Source organism: Rhinolophus sinicus, linkage group LG04 (genome assembly GCF_036562045.2).
Source record: "Rhinolophus sinicus isolate RSC01 linkage group LG04, ASM3656204v1, whole genome shotgun sequence".
Lineage (NCBI taxonomy): Eukaryota > Metazoa > Chordata > Mammalia > Chiroptera > Rhinolophidae > Rhinolophus > Rhinolophus sinicus.
In genome coordinates this window covers 118,911,065-118,931,715 of record NC_133754.1, presented here as the reverse complement: position 1 = coordinate 118,931,715, position 20,651 = coordinate 118,911,065, and the positions used below count along the sequence as shown (strand labels likewise).

Below are 20,651 nucleotides of genomic sequence, written 5' to 3'. Positions count from 1 at the left end.
ACCATGAAATCACCCTTGGAATTAAATTAATTAATGGCTCCTTTGGATATATAAAGTTTATATTTATGTAATAGTAATTTACAATTGATTTTGAGAAGCACAGGTTTTCTATAAAGTCTCATATTTTTCCTCTGAGACTTTTTAATAGATCTGCCATATAGTAGCACTAGTGTGAAATGCTGTTTGAAAACTCTAAATAATGTAGGCTCTAAGAAAGAAAAAGGGGGTATAATTTCCCTGTCTATGATTAGATATACTAATTTAACATCAAGGTGTCTGTGCATAAAAATGTTATATTTCAATAAGAGAAAACTCAAAACACATTTTAAAAATTTACTATAGATTTATAAAGGCAAATGGAATATTTAAAATCCTGTAGCTCAAGCTTTTATATAAGGCTTGACTCATTTCTGGAACATTCTTTCTAGCTGACCATTTAGCCTTTGTCTGCATATCATCAGTGACTGGAAACTGACCACTTCCTAAATCATCCCATGCGGACGTTGGGCAATAGGGGTGCCATGGAAGAAGCACAGGCTTTCGGCGTGGGACACACTGGGTAGTCTCAGCCATGCATAGTGAAATAAAAAACATGAACCACGAAATCATCCTTGGAATTCAAGTATAAGGATGCAAAAGACTCATTTGGATCTATAAAGTTTATATTTACGTAATAGTAATTTACGTGAAAACAGTGGTGCTAAGTCTTGGACTCCTCATGTATAAAATAGAGATGATGATGTTTAATTCTGATAGTTCCCTGAGTTAACTTGGCTAGACCAGTTATGAAACTGAACACAAACTTAGGTGTTGCTGTGAAGCTATTTTGTAGATGTGGCTAATATCTACAGTCAGTTGACTTTGATTACCCTCAATAATGCGGAAGGATCTCATCCAAGCAGTTGGAAGGCCTTAAGAGCAAAAACTGAGGTTTCCTAGAAGAAGAAATTGTGCCTCAAGATTGCAGCGTCAGCTCCTGCTGTGTTTCAGGCCTAGTGGCCTGCCCTGCAGATCTCAGACTCAAGACTACAGTTGCATCAACTCCTGGCACAGTGTATAGCCTGCTGGCCTGCCCTACTGGTTTTCAACTTGCCTTGCTTCTCTCTCATATAGACAGAAATATAGATGTAGATACAGATAGGTATTGGTATAGGTATAGGTATAGGTATAGGTGCAGATATAGATACAGATATAGATATACATGTAGATATGAATCGGAAGGGATTTAGAATCTTTTAGGCAAAGATAAATTCCATCTTATTGTTTTTCCCAAATGTGCTTAAATTCCACCAGGACTAGTGACATCACAAGTTTCTAAGAAAGCTCATGGCATTTCCATTGTGATCACAACAATATTTGAATCATTATCATCATTACCATTTTCATGTATTAATACATATGTGTTATATACATATATAATATATTATATATACATATGTTATATATATCCCCTATTGGCTTATATATATCCCCTATTGGAGAACCCTGACTGATGACACATTACTTCATAGGGATACCTCTTCTGAGTATAAAAAGGCACTCAAATCTGACTCCAAACATTATTGAAAATTGTCTCCCTATAGCCACTGTTAGCGTTCTAATACAGTAAATGTAATGCCTGGATCCTAGACTTTCATATTTATCCACATAAATAATATAACTGGGACAAATGCCAAATTCAACATGGACTGTAAAGTATCACCCTTAATACATTTTTGTAAGAGAATATTCTTGCTTTTAGGAAATACATACTGAAGGTACTGACGGGTAAATGGGCATGGATTATGCGATCCACTCTCAAATTGTTCTGGAAAAATATGTAATAAATAGAGAATTATAAAGCAAATATAGCAAAACGTTAACAAGAGTGGATTCAGAAACTTTTTGTGCAATTCTTTAAACTCATCTGTTTCAGATTATTTCAAAATATTAAAAAAAAAAGACAAAACAATAAACAAATAAATAAGTGAAATGATAGATGTACCCAAACCAAAATGTTGGTCTTATTAGCACCTCTCTCAGAGCACCTGAAGTAACCTGTTGTAACTGACAATAATATCATTTGGTTAAGCTTAAAGTCTTAGCCTATCGGCTCATGAAAAATCCTATTCCTTACAAAGTGATTGAACCCATAGGCACGTTCAAAGTGGAAAGAGGGGTCAACATGTGAATTGATCATAATGGAGTTTGAAGATGAGAAGCATAAGTCATTCTCCGTCACTGGTTTACATTCTCATATTTGAATGATTTAATAATAGTTTTAAAACTGGATGTAGTTTAATAACACTTAATCTGTTTTTTTCTTTAACATATCCACCATTTACGTATCATTTCAAGATGCTTCCTAAGTTCTCACTTGTTAAAGCTTCCCCTTGAGTGAAATGAGGCACCAAGATCACCCAAAAGGCCCAGCTTGATGAAATACCCCCAGAGGATGATTTACTTTGGGGCATTGTATGAAGGTTATCATTTAAATGCAGCACATCACACAAACAGTAAAATGCTACACAAAGAATCAATTTCACTCAGATTACTACAAAAAGGTTACAACTTCCAGAACGACTTTCCTGCCATTTCCTCTGATGCAACTAATTGTGACCCACCTAATAGCGAGACAAGGCCACACAGATCCTGCTATTTATGGAGCTAACCTGGAATCTTCCAGATCTCTCTCAAAACTCACCTTCCTAGAAAATGTACATTTGGTTAGATGCCCTATAATGTCAAGTCCAATGAACAGAGAGCTGAGGTAGAACTGTACCTCAGAGTTCTCTTCAGATGTTCATCTCGTGGGGTCCCTCTCATCTTCTCTTGATATATGCATGCCTGTGGTCCCTGATGCACAGGTCGTCCAAGCAGAAAGCTGAAACCCAAACTAGGTTCAGATCCTTGCTTTCTGCCTCTTCAGAAACTACAGGGCCTTAGGTAAGAAAATCTATTACTGCCTGTGGCCCTTCTCCCGGCTCAGTCATTCCTGGTCCTGAATGAGTAAACTACGATTGTGATTAATACCCATCTCAGTGCAGCACATACGTCATTACTCCAGACCACAGGACAGCCACAGACACCTGAAAATAATGCACTAACCATGCCCCTCTGTACATCTATCATGGCCAAATCTGTCACCAAAGTACAGAGGAAAAGTTAAAGAACTGTATTACTCATGGCTTCTGAGTGCGAGGAGGAATTGAAGAATGAACTCTTCTTCCAGATTTTCAGATAGTGCAGGAAGTCCTGTTTGTACAGGGTGGGCGATGTTACCTTCATAATCATGACTCATCTGCTCTTGCAAAGGTACAGATCATCTCAGTTTTCAGTTCAGAGTTAAGATACTTCAGAAGTCTCTGTTTTGTTTTGTGCTTTTTTCTTTTTTTAATTTTGTTTTGCTGTTCCTGTGGAAGTTGTTTAAATTTATTTAAATACAATCCTTTTTTTCCTTTCAAATCTTTCCCACTCTATCTAATCAATCCTACTCATAGCTGCCCAATTCATCTTCCCTCATTTAACTCTTTTGCATAAATAAATACATACATAAACAAATAAATCAATAAAATTTCAAATTGTAAGCCTTCACGTGCAGAATGAATTTCAAACTCTTTTATCTGGACTTTAAGGTTCTCTAGAATTTTCTACAACTTCCCTTCTAATAATTTTCCCTCTGCCCTTTTACAAGGACTTGCCACTCCACCCCTGACAAATTGATGCATGCGTCTAAATTTGTGCTCTTCCATCTCGGTGCCTTTGCTGATTGCAATTCTTCATATTCAGTGTTATCTTAACCTCCACCTGACAAAATTCCACCAATTCTTGAGGCCTAGTTATAATGCATTCTCTTTTATGAACCCTTTAGATCACCTCAGAGAGGAACTCTCGTCCTACTCTGAATTCCTGAAGTAGTTCCCAAATGGCTACATGACCTATCCTCTCACTGTGGGTTCCAGGAAGTCCCAGTTCCTTCCAGGGCAAGAGTCTACTACGGTGTCTAAGAGCACGGGCTCTAGACACAGATAACACAAGTTCAATTCTTGGGTCCTCCATTTCTTGGCTCTGGCTCATCATCTGAGCAAGTTACTTATTAATGTCTCCAAGCTTCAGTTTTCTCATTGATACAATGAGGATTAAAAAGGTACCCAATGTACAGACAAGGACTACATGTGTTAATATTATAAAAACACTCAGACTAATGCCTTGCAACACAGTGTTTACCATGAGTGTTTGTCAATATCAGTGTTATTTGTGCACCCCCCCCCCCATACAAACACACAGTGCTTTGCATACAGCTACTGTAAAACAGAGGTCAAGCAGATAGCAAACAAATCCAGGCAGCTTGAAGACGTGCTCTTGAATTTTTGTAGTAATTCATTTAGTGCAATGACACACTGGGTAAACTGAGTTTTAAGAGGCTAATATCTGGTTAATCATTTATCTGACTAAAGATAAATACAATTTTAAACTAAATTGCACAAAGATTAACCTGTGAAGTTATATGAGGTAAAGAATGGAAACGCTTATAAGACAGATACTCAAAGTCATGCAGGAGAACTGGGTGACATATAGCCTTAGAAGAGTGTTTGCATGACATAACTAAGAAGATAAAGCCCCACCTTCCAGGTTTGCAGGATATTTCATTTATTGAGCTGGGTGATCTCATAAGAAAGTCAATGTTCAGGAAATCAGGGGTCTTAGATTTTGTTCCTGACCTTATCAATGAGTCCATTTTGAGAATAACAAGATTCTTCATGTTGCCTAAAATAAAACCATAGTGATATTTTTTTTCTAGGATGTTTTCCTGATTTTTAAAATGATATATATCAAATTAACACATGGGTATAAAGTGAAATCACATAGTATGTGTTAAATCAATTGCATTTATCAAAATAATTAAAAGTACATGAGGTCAAGACTGCATAACTACTGAACACATATTTTCCCACCTGTCAAAGCAGAACTGCAATACACTCTTTAGGCATTACACCTCAATATTTGGAAAGGCAATTAGCTCTCATTACTACATTCTTCAGTTATGTATAACCTACATGAAGGTATAAATTTTGAATCCATTGTTCAGTGTACAAGTCCTGAGTGATTTTCTCCACTTGTCTCTCTGATCTTGACTACTCACTTCCCTCATCTACAGCCCAATGTAATGGATACACAGAAATATTTGCATTTCCCAGAATGCACTGTGTTCGTCCCAGCCCTTCTATCTCTATACATGTACAACCTCTTTTTCCTTCCTAGTATTGTAAACACCCATATATCCTTAAAGTTCCAGTTCAGACGTCAATTTTTTCTCCTTTCTAGATTTTTCTGAGCAGGATTAAACAAGTCTCTCTCTTGTGTTTTCATTGTGACATGATATTAATTCTATTTTCCTGCCACCACAATTACTTACATTCATGTCTACTTTTTGATTAACTGTGAGAACACAGAACATTAAGATGAGCATTGATTCATCTCTGCATCCATTGCATCCAGTACCAAGTGGGTCTACCACAAACACTGTTCAATGGATGCATGGATGAACTTCTATCACTCTTTCTCAATGGAACATTAATCTTTCAGTCTGTGTAAATCTCCTACAAATTTAATATACCATACCTTTAAGTAAACAAAATCTGTTTTAATTTTAATTTAAAATGTCATGTCTGTCATAGACATTCACTTATATTTTTAAAGACAAATTCTCTCCAAAGTTACTTGGGGGTTTTCAGGACAAAATAGCTGCTGAGAAGCTTAGTATTATGACCTTGAGTTCGACAGCAAAATAAGTTTTCTGAACCTCAGAACTGTCCTTTTAATCAATAATTCCTTTCACCAAATGTCCATTTGATAATTAAAGAGTATTTCCATGAGTACCACAATGCATTGTCCCACAGCATTTTCTTTTCCCCAATTTCATCAGTGTAGCCATTCATCCATTCATCACCCATTCACCAATCCATCCATCCACGTGACCAACAATTGCTATTTAAGCTCTTATTGTCTACCTGGCACAGAGCTCAGGGATGGAGATCCCATGATTAAAAAGGCAGAAGACTTGCCCTCAACTAAGCACACAGTCCCCAGGAGACAGGCAGGCCAATAATGACCACAACAAAAGTAACACAATGAGGTAAGTGCTGCTAGAGAAATTTTCTGAATACAACGGATGAAATGCAGGAACTCTCTGAGAGTTTGAAAATATTTGGAAGTACTTCGAATGCCATACCTCTAAGGATCTGAAGATACCGTGGTGTCACCCCAGACCATCCTTTCCACTGGCTGCAGCCAAGAAACAGGAACGACATTCTAACCTCTCCACATATCTCTCAGCTGTTCTCAGTTATCGTCGAAAAGCACTTTATTTGAAAACCAAAGAGCCCTTCCCCTTCAGCCAGCCTGTGGGTGATGAAAACATGGGAGCTGAGCCTATCAGTGCTTGTACCAAGCAGCTGAGAAAGTTGTAGCCCATGAATCATGGCTCTTTTAATGTGTTTCCAGGTCTGTGGGAGGAGAGGCCTTTGGCTGGTGGCACTGGCAATGTAGCACCTATAATGATCATTTGGGGAAAGAAAGACGCTAGAGCCAGCCACTGTGAGAGCTACAAAACCCTCCTACCTCCCTAAAGTGTGCACATCCCCAGTGCCACCGCCAGGCCATGCCTCAAAATAGTGTGAGAGCCAAAACCCACATTTTCAAAAAAAGGGACAAATAAATTAAGCTTCTGCCACCCACCTCCCTTATGTGCAGCTAAGAAAAATCAAATGAAATAAACAAGCAAATTAGCAGCTGGTACGTGAGCTTCAGATCACGAATATGTTTTGAAGTCTGTTAACTAGTTCTTCCTAAATTGGATTTGTTCTTGTTGGGAAAATAATAACTAGCAATCACTACTTATGTTAATGCCTAACATCTATTGGAAGCTTAAAGTGCACCAGACGCCACACTTACAATTTACATGCGTATCCTATTTAATTGTTATAAACCTCATGAGGCACTGCTATAACCCAGACTTTATAGATGAAGAGTTTGAGGTTCAGAGTTTCAGAAGGGCCTAACCAACTTATCGAAGTTCACAGGTATCGTAGACATTCTGTAATTAGACATTCTGTAGACATTATTCTCTACAAACTGAGCAGACATTGCCCATTAATATCTGAAACCTGTTGCTCTTAAAGAATATACTCTCCTAAAATGAAAATATTAAGGTAGGATCATTAGAAGCCTGTGACCATTATTCCCCATCACCAGTTATTAAGCAACCTATAAATTCATGTGGTATTCTTACAATTCAACAACATAAACCTCTTAACTTACAGGTCTTGCTCTGTATTTGTAGGAAATAGTAACAAACAAACAAACAAACAAAAATAAATAAAATAATACTTAGGACTTCTAAGTTGATTAATCACAGAAGGGAAAATAATTGTTTGTGATTGTTCCTAGTTTGCTTAGGAAATGGTTTAGTCAAATCGCCACCTTTATATACATGCACTTACAACTGCCTTTTTTTATTGCTAAGAAATTATTTTTAAATTATGTAACATAATTTAGAAAGAATTTTCCATATTGATAGTGGAACAAATACTTTCAGTGTCTGTATGGTGCAACCTAAAGAGTTCCCAATGAAGAAAATATAGCTTTGTAAATAAGTAAGTAAAAAACTGGGCATTTTCAGTTAACAATCATTAGTCTTCCTCAGAGACAACATAGAATTTGTAAGTGGCATGCAATAGAATAACCTCAAAGTGTTAAATTAAAGACATTTGGAGGGAAGGTGATTTAAATTCCTCCTACTATTTTAAAATCTACCAAGAACCAGCCCTCTAAGGAGATCTTAGTGGTTTCAGGTGGGCTGATAAATAGACCAAGAAAAAGCCTTCCTGTGGTACTTTGAATGGTGAAGTAGAAATAAAGTAAACCCTGGCTATACCCATTCTGATGCCTTAAGTAGTGAGGGGAGTTGGAGATGAGACAAGGGTCTCCAGAGAAGGCCCTGACCTTCCTTCTCAGGGTGCTCCTCGGCTGGCAGCATCAGCATGAGTCAAGACTTCCTTAGATGGTAGAGTAGAAGACCCCACCTCAAGCCTTTGAATCAGAATCTGCATTTTCACAGAATGCCCAAATAATTTCTAAGCACACTGACATCTGAGAACCACCATTCCAGAACACTCCATCAGAATCTGCTCTAAACACCTGCCAAGTACAGCAAGGGCTGATGCCAGCTCAACACAAATGCAATCAAGGACGAACTTTCCTGCATCCTTACTTCTTTCTCTCCCCATGTCACCAGATATTAAAGCATGGCCTCCAAACTCTCCAGCTGTAGCTTTTCTTCACGGATCTCCATCTTTCTTTCTTCTCTATGAACGTGCCAGGCGTATTCCTGCTCCAGAGTGTTTGCAGTTGCTAAATTCCCCATATCTTCATATGGTTATTTCCTTCTCAAAATTCAGGTTTCAACACGCATGTCTCCTCCCTAGAGCTGCCTCCCTAACAACTCTCTGACGTTTTCCTGAATTCACTTTCTTCATTCAATTTACAAACCTGGAAGATACTTTATTTATTTGTTTACTCTCTGCAAAAGAACAAAAACACCCTTTGACAAATGCCTCTCTTCCTTTTAAAATTCCCTTTCCTCTTTCTTTCCTCCTTTCCCTGCCCCTGAACCTTGACTAACCAACAAACGGCACAATTTAGAAAAACAGTTTTCAAAAGAAATGTGCTGACAGTTTGTGGTTTTTTTTGCATGGTTTTACAACAATAACTCTGAGCAAAAGACCCAACAACAAAAACAGCATCCAACCATACCAGCTGCAAGAGTTATAGCAGCTGAAGCTAAAAACTGCACCTGAGCCAGACCACAGGACAAGCACCCCCTCTTCTCTCCACCCTGTAAAATCCCTCAGCACTGCTTTGTCTTGGAGAGTTACCTGGTTTTCAGGTGCTTCTGATACACAAGCTGAATAAAGCCTTTAACCTCTTGTTGAGTCACTAATATTTGTTTATTTAGACATCATTTATTATATGCCTCCCTCCATTAAATGTGAGCTTTTTATAATCCTCATCATTAGGTTCAATCTTTCTGGTTCCCCCCAGCATCAGACCTTAGGATAATGTCTCTCACATGGTAGGGGCTTACTAAATAGTTGTGGGCTGACTTTTATTTTAAAAGGGAAACCAGTTTGTTCTTAACACCCAATACAATTAGTTCTTACCTATGATGTCACTGACCATATGTTCCAAGCTCCTTGACCTTGGTCCTTGGCAAAGACCCTTTATTTCATACCTACTCGTTCTCTTGCTCGTGAACGCAGCCTCAATAAATGAGGCTCTTCATAATCCCATTTACACTGCATTTATGGCCTTAATTATCACCCAGTCCTGCCAGTGGGGAAAGCATAGTGGTTCTTTTGTATAGACAAATAGATCAGGGCTAAAAGTTATCACACTTGAAAAAGGAAGCCATAAAACAACAACAAAAAGAACAACAAAAAACTCTCTAGAATCTTTTATTCATGGAAAATGGTCACTTACAATTTTGGTAACCAAGCCCCTACTAGGTTCAGGGAGGGTAGGAAATACAAACACGAACACTGGGATTTAATCCTTTAGCTGTACCTGCACCTAAATAAGTGGTTCCTGGCGTCCCTATTTAGAGAGTAACCCTGAAAGGAGCCCTGTGCTCTTCTGACATGAGGATGTTTAGAGTCATAAGCCAGACACTATGGCTAGAACTAATTTCCTTAGCAAATGCACCAGGAACAGCTATTTTCCCCCAGCTAGAGAACAACAGACAAAAGAGAAACTCCACTTTTCTCCAGATACAAAACCCAATCTGATGGCAAACAGACTGAGCAGGGGCCAAACTTGAGCTACAGAGAACAGGTAAGAGGCCATTACATCAACCCAGGAACAGAGATGATGGAGAGAATTGGATATATTTGAGAGCTAAAATGGAGTTACAATGAATATTTACTACAGATAATGATATATATGAACACATTTTTAGAATGTATGTCACTATATGACCTCAGTAACCAACGTATACAAAATTAGTTCCAACCGTAAGTATGGGAACTTACAAATGTTTCCTAGAGACTAATTTATTTTCAACCATTCTCTCCTCTGTTGCCCACTGCACCTTACACAAAACTTGATTGTATTATTCCAAGGCCCATTTCTGAGAGTATATTTGAAACAGTAACTAACGTCCATTTATGAGGATATTTTATGCCCTTTGGAAATTTTAAAATGCATGACTAATGTTTGGATTAAACTGACATCAAGATATATTTGATAGCACATTCTAATTTTTTCACTGAGTTCATAAGTAACTTATGAACTCCCCCCATCTTAAATTAGAAGAAAACCACATCATGCGTAATGCAATCTGAATCGTGTAAATTGAAGATTTTCTTTCATTTACCTCTTACAATTGGATTTATCTAACAATTATTTCAACCCTCCAAGCCAGATTTGCACACGTATTTATTATAATATGGTTTCTTTGTAGGCTATTCTTGCTAAGTAAAACTGACTCAGTAAAATAAAGTGTGGTTAAATAAGTTTTATATAAAGCAGTCAGGGGGGGCACCTGGTAGCTGGCTGCCTTGAAGCCATCTCCCCTTAACAGCACTCAGCATGGTAAAGTCTTGTTTCTTCCAACCGACTTCAGGAACAAGATTTTCCAGTTGCTACTGACACGAGGGTGGACCATCACAACAGTAGCTTATGCCCTTGACAATTCTCGTGTATTCAGAGCAACTTTAACATGGTCTCTGAAACTAAGTTAAGTCTTCATAGACATTTAGAGTAGATAGAAGTTCCTCCCCATTCTGGACTAGAGAAAGCCTTTGTCGGTTTCCTGTCAGTGTGGCAATCTTCATCCCAGGTCCCAAGTCAAGTCCATTTCCAGTTCAGAATGCTGGATTTGTCTACTCTAAAGTCTACTTGGTGAGATTGCCAAGTAAGTCTAACTGCTGCTCCCTCATGGTGGCCGCCTTTCGTTTTAGTCTCATCCGCCTTCAACACTTCGTTTGCCTGGATTACCCTCCTGTATGAAAGCTATTTCCTTTCTCTCTTCTTTTGTCTTTTAACTCAAACTCTGCCTTTTGGTCACTGACGGTGCAAGACTGTCTTTTGTTAAAGTTCCAGGCACATTATCTTTTATACTATTAACATACCAAGGTGAACCACTCAAGTATAGGTGACATTGGGAGATTCATGGCAAGGTACTGAAATAGGGAAAAAAAAAAAAAAAAAAAAACCCTGCAAATTCAATGCCAGTATCTTTTAAAAATATAAGATAAAGTGAATATCATTAAAATAACTGATTTCAAGAAGTGAGAGAACCACCATTAATGTTTTTTTTTCTTTTCTTTTTTTTTTTAATCTTCATGTAATATGGAATTACCATTTTTCATTCAAGGAAACAGAACACTGTAGGGAAAATTCAAAGCCAACTTGACCTCATTGAAATCAAGATATTGAACAGAGCAAAAGTAGAAAAGAGTGCAACATGCTGTAGTGGTGTATAAAACCACACCAATCTGGTCTCAAATCCTGACTCAACCTTCGCTGTGTCATGCTGGGCAAAGTACTTCAGCTCTCTGAGCCTCAATTTGGATTTACAAAAGATAAACATAGTAATGCTTACCTTATAGAGCTTTTGAACATTAAAGATAAAATATGGAAAGTTCTTTCTTACTGCATAGCTATGGGCCAAGGGAACTCTACTATCTGGGAAATTCTGTACTCTTCATATCAAGAGCCTACTATGCTTGGAATTTTGAGGTGATGAAGCTATCGATTTCTTTAATCTTGGCTCTGATATGCATTTGTAATCCATTGCTTACCATCCTCTTTTAATGTACACATAGCTTAATGACTGACACAGAGCTTAGTCTCAATGCTGAACACAGACCATGTTCACGGTTTCCCACATAGATGAAAAATACTTATTTCTTTGTTTGTTCATCTTTATCTTTCAGTACCATCTCTCCCCACTACCTTCATCTCTCCTTATTGATCTAGGTCTTTCTGTTTCCTGAAGCTTTCCCAGATTGGCTCAGGTACCTCACCTTCCTCTGAGTGTTTATTATGGATGTAACCTATTGTTGGCTGGTATTCTCTGTTGAATTCTGTTCCAGGTAGTTTTGGTATTGCCCAAAGAGTCAACGTGGGCTCAAAAATATGTCTAGCTACTAGTCCATTCTTCTGCTCCTTCTTCCCTCTTTGTGAGTGACACTGATTTTTCAGTTAGGTACTGCTACCTCCTCTGGGGGCTGAGGCCTCTGCATGACACCTGGATACTTTCGGGCACTGCTTGTCTGGGTATCATTTTGTCCAGTGAATAACTGCACCCTCTGGTTCCCCAAGCAGAATGGTATTCCTGAGTCAAACTGGGAGACAATGATTCCATCCCTTTTTGTTATCCTCTATTAAAGGACACAAACTTTGTGCCTAATATCTTATATAGATATGAGTAATGTCTCATGAATATTAATATCTTACACAGTAATTTCAGTTCTATGTCACAATTCTTTCTTTCTCCCTAAAATTCTCATATGAGTCAGTGGTAAAGGAAATTTAGGGACAAATTCCTATATAGGGATAAATTCAAGAAGTTCATCACATCACTCCTCCTTCTGAGGACTAAGACTTAGTTATCCGGTCAGGTTTGTCTATTGATTCTCTTCCTTTAGAATGTATTCTCCCAGGAAGCCCCTCAGTCCTTCAAACTCATCACCTCTTGCAGTTGCCCCCCACAGAACATCAGGCTTTCCCAGAAATGAATCCCCTGAGTGGATCTAGCTTAGGCATAATGTTAGAACATGCTATATTCATATAATTTATGTTGTTCATTTTACTCTTAATCACTTACTCCTTCATTTTGTAATTTATTATATTTTTTATGTGGTTCTGTCTTGTCTCTGCATCAAGATCATAAGTTCCTTCAGGACAATGAAGGGAATATAACAGGTTCTGAGAAGAAAAGCACTGTTATGACATAGTAGATGTTAATACATATTTTGATGGGTGATTTTTGAGGGGATGTTAAATGAAGTAATAAAAAGAATTTCAAAGTTATTTGAAAGTGTGGGTTAAAGTCAAAGAATGGGCATCTGAAGGTAACGTAAAACTAGTGTGCAGAAAGCGCTGTCATTAATTTAGCAACCACTGATTGGGGAGCTACTAAATGTTTAATCCTCATTGGGCACTGGACTACAATGTAAATAAGTTACAACAGTGCCCATAGGAGCTCTCGGTCAAACAAAGGAGTTAAATATGTTTTAAAAAATATAATTTGTTGCCTTAATGACTAGTAAGTATAAACTTAAGGTAACACGAGAACACAAACATGCAAAGAAATTCAATGATGTTAGAAGGTCATGAAATTAAGTTCTTACAAATAAACACTTGGAACTACTAATGGAATTGTTAGATCACTGGAAGATCCTCTTTGTATGATTTCCTTTACATATAGCTACTTTCAAGTTGAGTTACAATTAAGACAATATCCCTTGGCTCTTCTTCATTGTGGAGGACTGAGAGTGGAGGTAAACTCTTGAAAATTGTTTAGATGTCAAGGTGACCTGAATAGTTGGTGATATTTTGGGGGCAGGTTCTTAGGTGTCTAGTTGTAAATAGACATGGTGCTCTTGTCCATTTCACAAGGAATGAAAGAATGGCTGGTTCTCCCTGCACCAGACAAACAACGGTAAGAGAATAAATGCAATGTCCCAGGCCAGTGCCCAGCTTATTGTAGTGATGTTTCTATCAGACAATTGTAAAATATGTTTCCCTAAGCCACGAGGGTAGTGCCTGATTCTTTTCTAGGACAGTCAGACATTGAATTGGCTCAGATTAGAAGAGTTACATTTTCTTATGTAACAACCATGACACTTATTCCTTCTTTTCTCCGTTAATAACTGTAATGGAAACAATATAATATTCATTATAATTGTTTGGAATAGTCATTTAAAAAAATGCTATTCAGCACAAAAATATCTGATATGTCCTGCAAATTGTAAAAAGTACCTGCTTGAATTTCTTTTCAAACCTGGGGAGAGTTACTGAAAAAGAAGATAAGGTGAATAGGCATTCATAGGCAACACAGGGCAAAATTTACAAGCACCTAAAGCACACTATAAATGTGCCTCTTGGCTAGTAGGAAGGTGATTTTATTTAAAAAATGAATAGAGTGTGTAATTTGAAAATATCGGCAAGAAATTTTACTTCCAATTTTCAAATGTAATATTCAAATTTGATTTTAATCTAATTGATTTCTAAAGTAAATAATAGAGTGCATAATCTTTTCTTTTAACCATTAAAAGCCTCAATTGATTATTAAAATATTTTCACTATAATAAAATGTCACATGCATATTTATCCTTTCATCAATTCATTGATTCAGTTTTCCATAAATAACATATTAAGGGACTATTAAGTACCAGGCATTTAAAAATATTCATTCAATGATCAGTATCTCCCATTTGCCAGGCCCTGTTTTAAAAGTAAAGACTGTTACAATAGAAAAGAACCAGGGGCCAACCTCAAGATGTTTATAGTCTAGAAAAGAAGAGAAATAAAGACATGGACAGAAGCTAATACAGGGGGAAGGAACATCTTAAATAAATACACTCTGTTACTAATTGAGTCCTACTATCTTAAGACAGATCTGGCAGATATTTATATTCGCTTTGATACATCTGGAAGTTGCTTCTGATTTATTACAGACTTGTTTCTAAACTTAAATTGTAAGTGCCTTCCTACAATTTTCAACCACAGTTACTGGGCTTCTGCATGTATAAAATGCTTGCATAAACCTGTAACTATTTCCAAACAAGAAAGAAAATGCCTGATTTTCAGTTAAGATGGTGGAGTAGGTAAATGTTGCCCTTGCCTCCTGTCATGACCACATCAAAATTTCAACTAAACTACAGAACAACTATCATTGAGAATCACCTGAAGTCTAGCTCAATGGAAGTCCTACAACTAAGAACATACAGAAGAAGCCACCTTGAGACTTGTAGGAAAAGTGGAGACACAGAATTGGCTGGTCCTCATACCTATGTGTGGAGGTTTAAAATTGGGAGCGATATCTCAGCTGTGGAGGTACCCCCTGAGGAGTAAGGGGCCCCACCTCCACACCAGACTTCCTAGCCCTAAATTCCAGTGTTGGGAAGACAAGTTCCAATAACTTCTGGCTGTGAAGACACCAGCAAAGTTTATGCCTGAGTGAGATAGAGGGGTGCTGGAGGCCCAAATGATCCTCTTAAAGGGCCCATACAAGGACTCAGTCACTGATGGAGTCACTTGCTCTGAGCTCAAATGCTGGGGCAGCAGCTTGATAGGTGCCAGGGACATAAGTGGGAAAAACTGAATTGTCTAGCTTCAGGGAGAGAGCTGAAGAGGCAGCTTTCTCCCAGAAAGAACTGCTGGCAGAATCCATTGTTTCTTTGTTGAGCCATCTCCTCTCAGTGAACAGACCGAGGCTGCCTCCATAGGTTGAATCTCCATCAACCTGGCCAGCACTGGTTGCTCTGCCTTGGTGATTCTCTGAGACCACACCCCACCCAACTTGCAAACGCACCCAAGCTGCTTCCAGTGGCTTTTCCACATAAATTGTCTGTCTTGGTTCATGCTGCAGAATTTCCTAAAATCTCTCAAAGGTTCACAAAACTCTAAAGAGCAGCATCTAGCCTCAGCATGCCCCATACCTTTTGCTGAGCAGCCTGAAGCCTAACACTAGTGGAAGCCAGCCTTGGTTTTCAGCTGGGCCTCTCCTAGGAAGCTCTAAGCTCAGCAAAACTGGCTGCCATCTGTGGATTACTTTGTGGCTTATGCCACGTGGCCCCAGGCTGGGCACAGACTGAGGCTGAATGTGGTCTGCAGCAGAGCCCCTCCCAGGAGGCCCTAGGATTGGCCAGTTTTGGAAAAGCCAAAGCATCATCCAGGTGCCTTGGCAGGCGACACGCCCAAAGGGCAAACTGGGCAGGCATCAGTGCCCTGTGAATCCTGTTCTATAGGGTCAGCCTCTGCACAAAAGGTCCTCTACCATTATCATAGCCAGTACTCAAAATCAATGAGCCCAAGGGTCAATTCTTCCCATTGATATGCAAACAGCACCTAAGGCTAAACTGCAACAGAAGGACACAAACAACTCAAAAACGGACTCACCTGGAGCACAAGCTCAGGTGACCAGGGAGACTGAGCCACTGGGCCCCATGGGATACCTACTACGTAATGTCACTCTACTAAGACCAGGTACATAGAAACACACACAGAGAGGCAGCCAAAATGGGGAGACAAAGAAACATCTCCCAAATGAAAAAACAAAGCTCCAGAAAAAGAACTAAACAAAATGGAGACAAGCAATCTACCAGATGCAGAGTTAAAAATACTGATTATAGAGATGCTCAGTGTACTTAGGGGAAGAGTAGATGAACTCAGTGAGAACTTCAACAAAGAGATAGGAAACAAAAGTAGAGATAGAAAACATAAAAAGGAAACAGTTAGAAATAAAGAATACAATAATGGAAATGAAAAATACATTATAGGGAACCAACAGTAGGTTAGAAGAAGCAGAAGATCAAATCAGTGATTTAGAAAATAAGGTAGCAGAAAACACCCAATCAGAACAGCAAAAAGAAAAAAAAAAAAAGAATCCAAAAAAATTAAGGAGAGCTTAAGAGGCCTCTGGGACAATATCAAGCATACCAATATTTGCATCATCGGAGTACCAGAAGGAGAAGAAAGAGAATAAAGAATTGACAACCTATTTATTTGAAGAAATAATGACAGAAAACTTCCCTAAACTATCAGAGGAAATAGATATACAATCCTAGGAAGCACAGAGAATTCCAAACAAGATGAACCCAAAGAGGCCCACACCGAGGCACATCATAATAAAAATGCGAAAGTTTAAAGACAAAGAAAGAGGTACAGAAGCAGCAAGAGAAAAGCAGTTACTTACCTGCAAGGGAGCGCCTATAAGATGTCAGTTGATTTCTCAAGAGAAACATGGCAGGCCAGAAAGGATTGGCATGGAATATTCAAAGTGATGAAAAGAAAGGACCTACAACCAAGATTACCCAGCAAAGATATCATGTAGAATTCAAGGACAGATAAAGAGCTTCCCACAAAAGGAAAAGCTAAAGAAGTTTATCAACACCAAACCATTATTGTAAAAACTGTGAGAGGAACTTCTTTAAGACGAAGGAAAAAATATATATATATATGAATAATAAAATGGCAATAGCAACATATCTATCAACAGTTACTTTCAATATAAATGAATTAAATGCTCCAATCAAAAAATAGGGTTGCTGAATGGATAAGAAAACAAGACCCTTACATATGTTGCCTACAAGAGACTCACTTCAGATCAAAAGACACACAGACCGAAAGTAAAGGGATGCAAAAAAAAAAAAAAAAAAGCTGATGTAACAATACTTATACCAGACAAAATGACTTTAAAACAAAGACTATAAAAAGAGCTGAAGAAGGGCCCAGTAATCCCACTTCTGGGTATTTATCTGAAGAAACCCAAAACACTACTTCAAAGGGGCATGTGCATCCATATGTTCATTGAAGCATTATTTATAATAGCCAAGATATGGAAGCAACCCGGGTATCTATTAATAGATGAATGGATAAAGAGGTGGTGTGTGTGTGTGTGTGTGTGTGTGTGTGTGTGTAATGGCTGAGTAATATTTTAATATATATTAAATTATATATATATATATATATACACACACACATATATATATATATATAATGGCTGAGTAATATTTTAATATATATTACATTATATATATATACACACATATATATAATGGCTGGGTAATATTTTAATACATTTAAATATATATATATATATATAGATATATATATATAAAGAGAGAGAGAGAGAGAGAGAGAGAGAGAGAGAGAGAGAGAGATCTTGCCATCTGCAACAACATGGATGGAACTAGAGGATATTGTGCTGAGTGGAGTAAGTCAAACAGAGAAAGACAAATGGCATATGATTTCGCTTACATGTGGAATCTAAAGAACAAAATAAAGAAACAAATGAGAACATTTTGACAGTTGCCATCTGGAAAGGCGGTTGGCCCATGGTTGAAAATTGGGAAGGGATTAATAAGTACAAATTGGTAGTTACAGAGTAGTCATGGGGATGTAAAGTATAGCATAAAAATATAGTCAATAATATTATAATAAGTGTATGGTGTCAGATGGGTACTGGGTTTATTGGGGTGATCACATCATAAGTAATATAAATGTCTGATTACTATATTGTACACTTGAAGCTAATAGAATATTGTATGTCAATTATAATTAAAAAATAAAATAATTATTTAAAAAGAAAATAAGATGCTTGTAGAAAAGAAGAGCTGAATTTGCTATTGATCTTTACAGCCTAAACATTTTGGGGGAACTTCAATGTCTAGTCACAGAATTCCATTTAAATAATGCCCTTAATTAAATCTTAAAAACATGCCAGGTACCGAGGCCATCCACAAACTCACCTGAGAGGAATTTGATTAGACTTGGCAACTGGAAAGGTACTTAATGCAAGTATCTTCTGATTGCTTAGAGACCACAGTATGAAATAGTAAAGTTATTTCCAAGACATGAATCTTTTCATAGTAAATGCTTCATGTTGACTAGAACAAGTTATGGGACATATCCAACAAGGGTGTGACAACTGTAATTCACAGGTGAATGATGTACAGAATTTAGGACAAATAAAATTACACTGTAATTTACCACAGTTTTTTTTTTTTTTTTGGGGGGGGGAGGGGGCAGTTTTCCAAATCATGTATTTCAGAAGGTTCTGGCTTATTTAAGAATTCTATTTGAAGAAAGATCAGATGGAGAAAATACTACCCTTGCTGCTTCTGGAGAAGGGTGTTTTTATGTGCTGCAAGCTCATGCCAGGAAACAAACATTAACTTTAAATAAAAATTTACTATAAGTTAGCTAAGACATTAAAGTTATTGTATTATAATAACTGTATTTCCTTGTCTTACCTTAGGTCAGATTTTATCATCTAATTTGCAGTATGTCCAGGAGCTATTCAGGGATAGGGTAGAAGACTTTCTACTAGGTATGAATTTGAGAATTACTTGAAGTTGGGCTAAGAAACTCTTTGATGCCTCTTCCAGGGCTTCAGATTTGCTAGCAGCCAGCTATAAAAAAAAAACCATGGACCATACTTTCCCTTTTAGTTATTTCATACCCATAACAAATGCATCATTTTCAATATATATAATCTAACTCTCAGTAACCAAAATAACGGACTCATCTGCACTTCAATTAGTACATATGGATTTTTAGGTAATACTTGTGATTTTATTTATTATACTTTCTTACTTTCATTGCAGAAGTGGGAAAATTCTGTGGCAGGGAAGAAAAATATTGAAATCCAAGAGTTTAGGTATACCTGATTAAGTCATAGAATGATGAGAACAAACCTATTCATAGAGGTTATGAGGGGTTAGTCTTTAATCTTAAGACTTTTTAGATTAGAGGTCTAGACAGAGACAGCATATATGTGATGTTGCTTACAGTTTAATCCAAGTAGGATGTACTAGAGGAAATTTACTGAGATTTAGACTCTAGCTAATTTCCAGTAACAGAATCATGAAAAGGTATTTAAACCCTTAAAACTTTTCTATCAGAATTTGTTTTCAATCTACTTTGAATTGCTATCATTTTTATAAAATTACATTTTTGAGTCACATTTCAATACCATCTGCAATATTTCCTGTTCTGGAGATAGAATTTTTGTTTTCAGTCCTGATCATTTACATCACATTTTCCAGCCCACAAGATTTTTACTAGACATTCTAGAACTCGCTGTTCTTTTCAACCATCCTGTAATGCCATTTCAGCTAAGTAAAGGCAAAGAGGAGAATAGGGTTTGATTTCTAGTCCTCAAAATTGACAAAGAATCATGTGGCTTACTCTTGATATACTTGAGAATGAAAGGGAAATGTTCACTTATACACGCCAGCTCTATGAGATACAAGCAAAGATGAATAAAAACTGGTCCCTGCCTTGGATGATTCACATTCTAGGAAGAGTGGGACGTAGTAGAAATACATACAAGGGGTTAAGAAGGACAAATAAGAGTTAACCAGATATACAAAACAGGGGGCGACAAACATCCTGCAAGAGCAATGAGACTGAATAAGATGTGTGCACAGAAGGTGTGAGTCTTAGCTGATAAAAAGAGCATTGACTACGCAGAGCATTCTGTGATACATTAGGTATAAGTGCTTTATCCTCAAGGTGTGGGAATGACGGTTGAGTTTGCTTTTAGCTGTAGGTTTGAATGGGTTGAAGACTAAAGTGAAGACAAAAAGACACTAAAAGACGACTACAGCAAAGCATTTTTGAAAAGAAAGAGAATTCTTACTCTTTCTTTGAAGCTCAGCTCTGGCTTCACCTTCTTCAGGAAGCTCCCCTGAGGCCTCCAGCCCACCATGACTTTTTCTTCCTCTGAATCTCTGTAGTTCTTGTCATCTCCCCAAGTTCCTGCCTGACACTCACGGTACTACCTTTTCTTTTTTTTTTGGATAATGTTATATATCTGTTCTGCTTGTTACTGGCATCCTAAACTCCTTGAGGGTAAAGTTAATATTTAAGATTAGAGA

At 37.6% G+C, this 20,651-nt stretch overlaps 1 protein-coding gene across 5 annotated transcripts in view; it reads right to left on the bottom strand.

Moving 5' to 3' along the window:
* The window catches only part of LINGO2 (leucine rich repeat and Ig domain containing 2), a 1,139,090-nt gene that overhangs the window by 268,916 nt on the left and 849,523 nt on the right, over nt 1-20,651 (bottom strand). The window contains exon 1 of one of the 5 annotated variants that reach the window (XM_019736293.2): nt 6,212-6,438. The exons of the other annotated variants lie outside the window; for them this stretch is intronic. The gene's annotated coding sequence lies outside the window, so the exon portion shown is untranslated. Of the gene's footprint in view, nt 1-6,211; nt 6,439-20,651 lie in introns of those variants that run through there. 5 annotated transcript variants of the gene reach the window in all.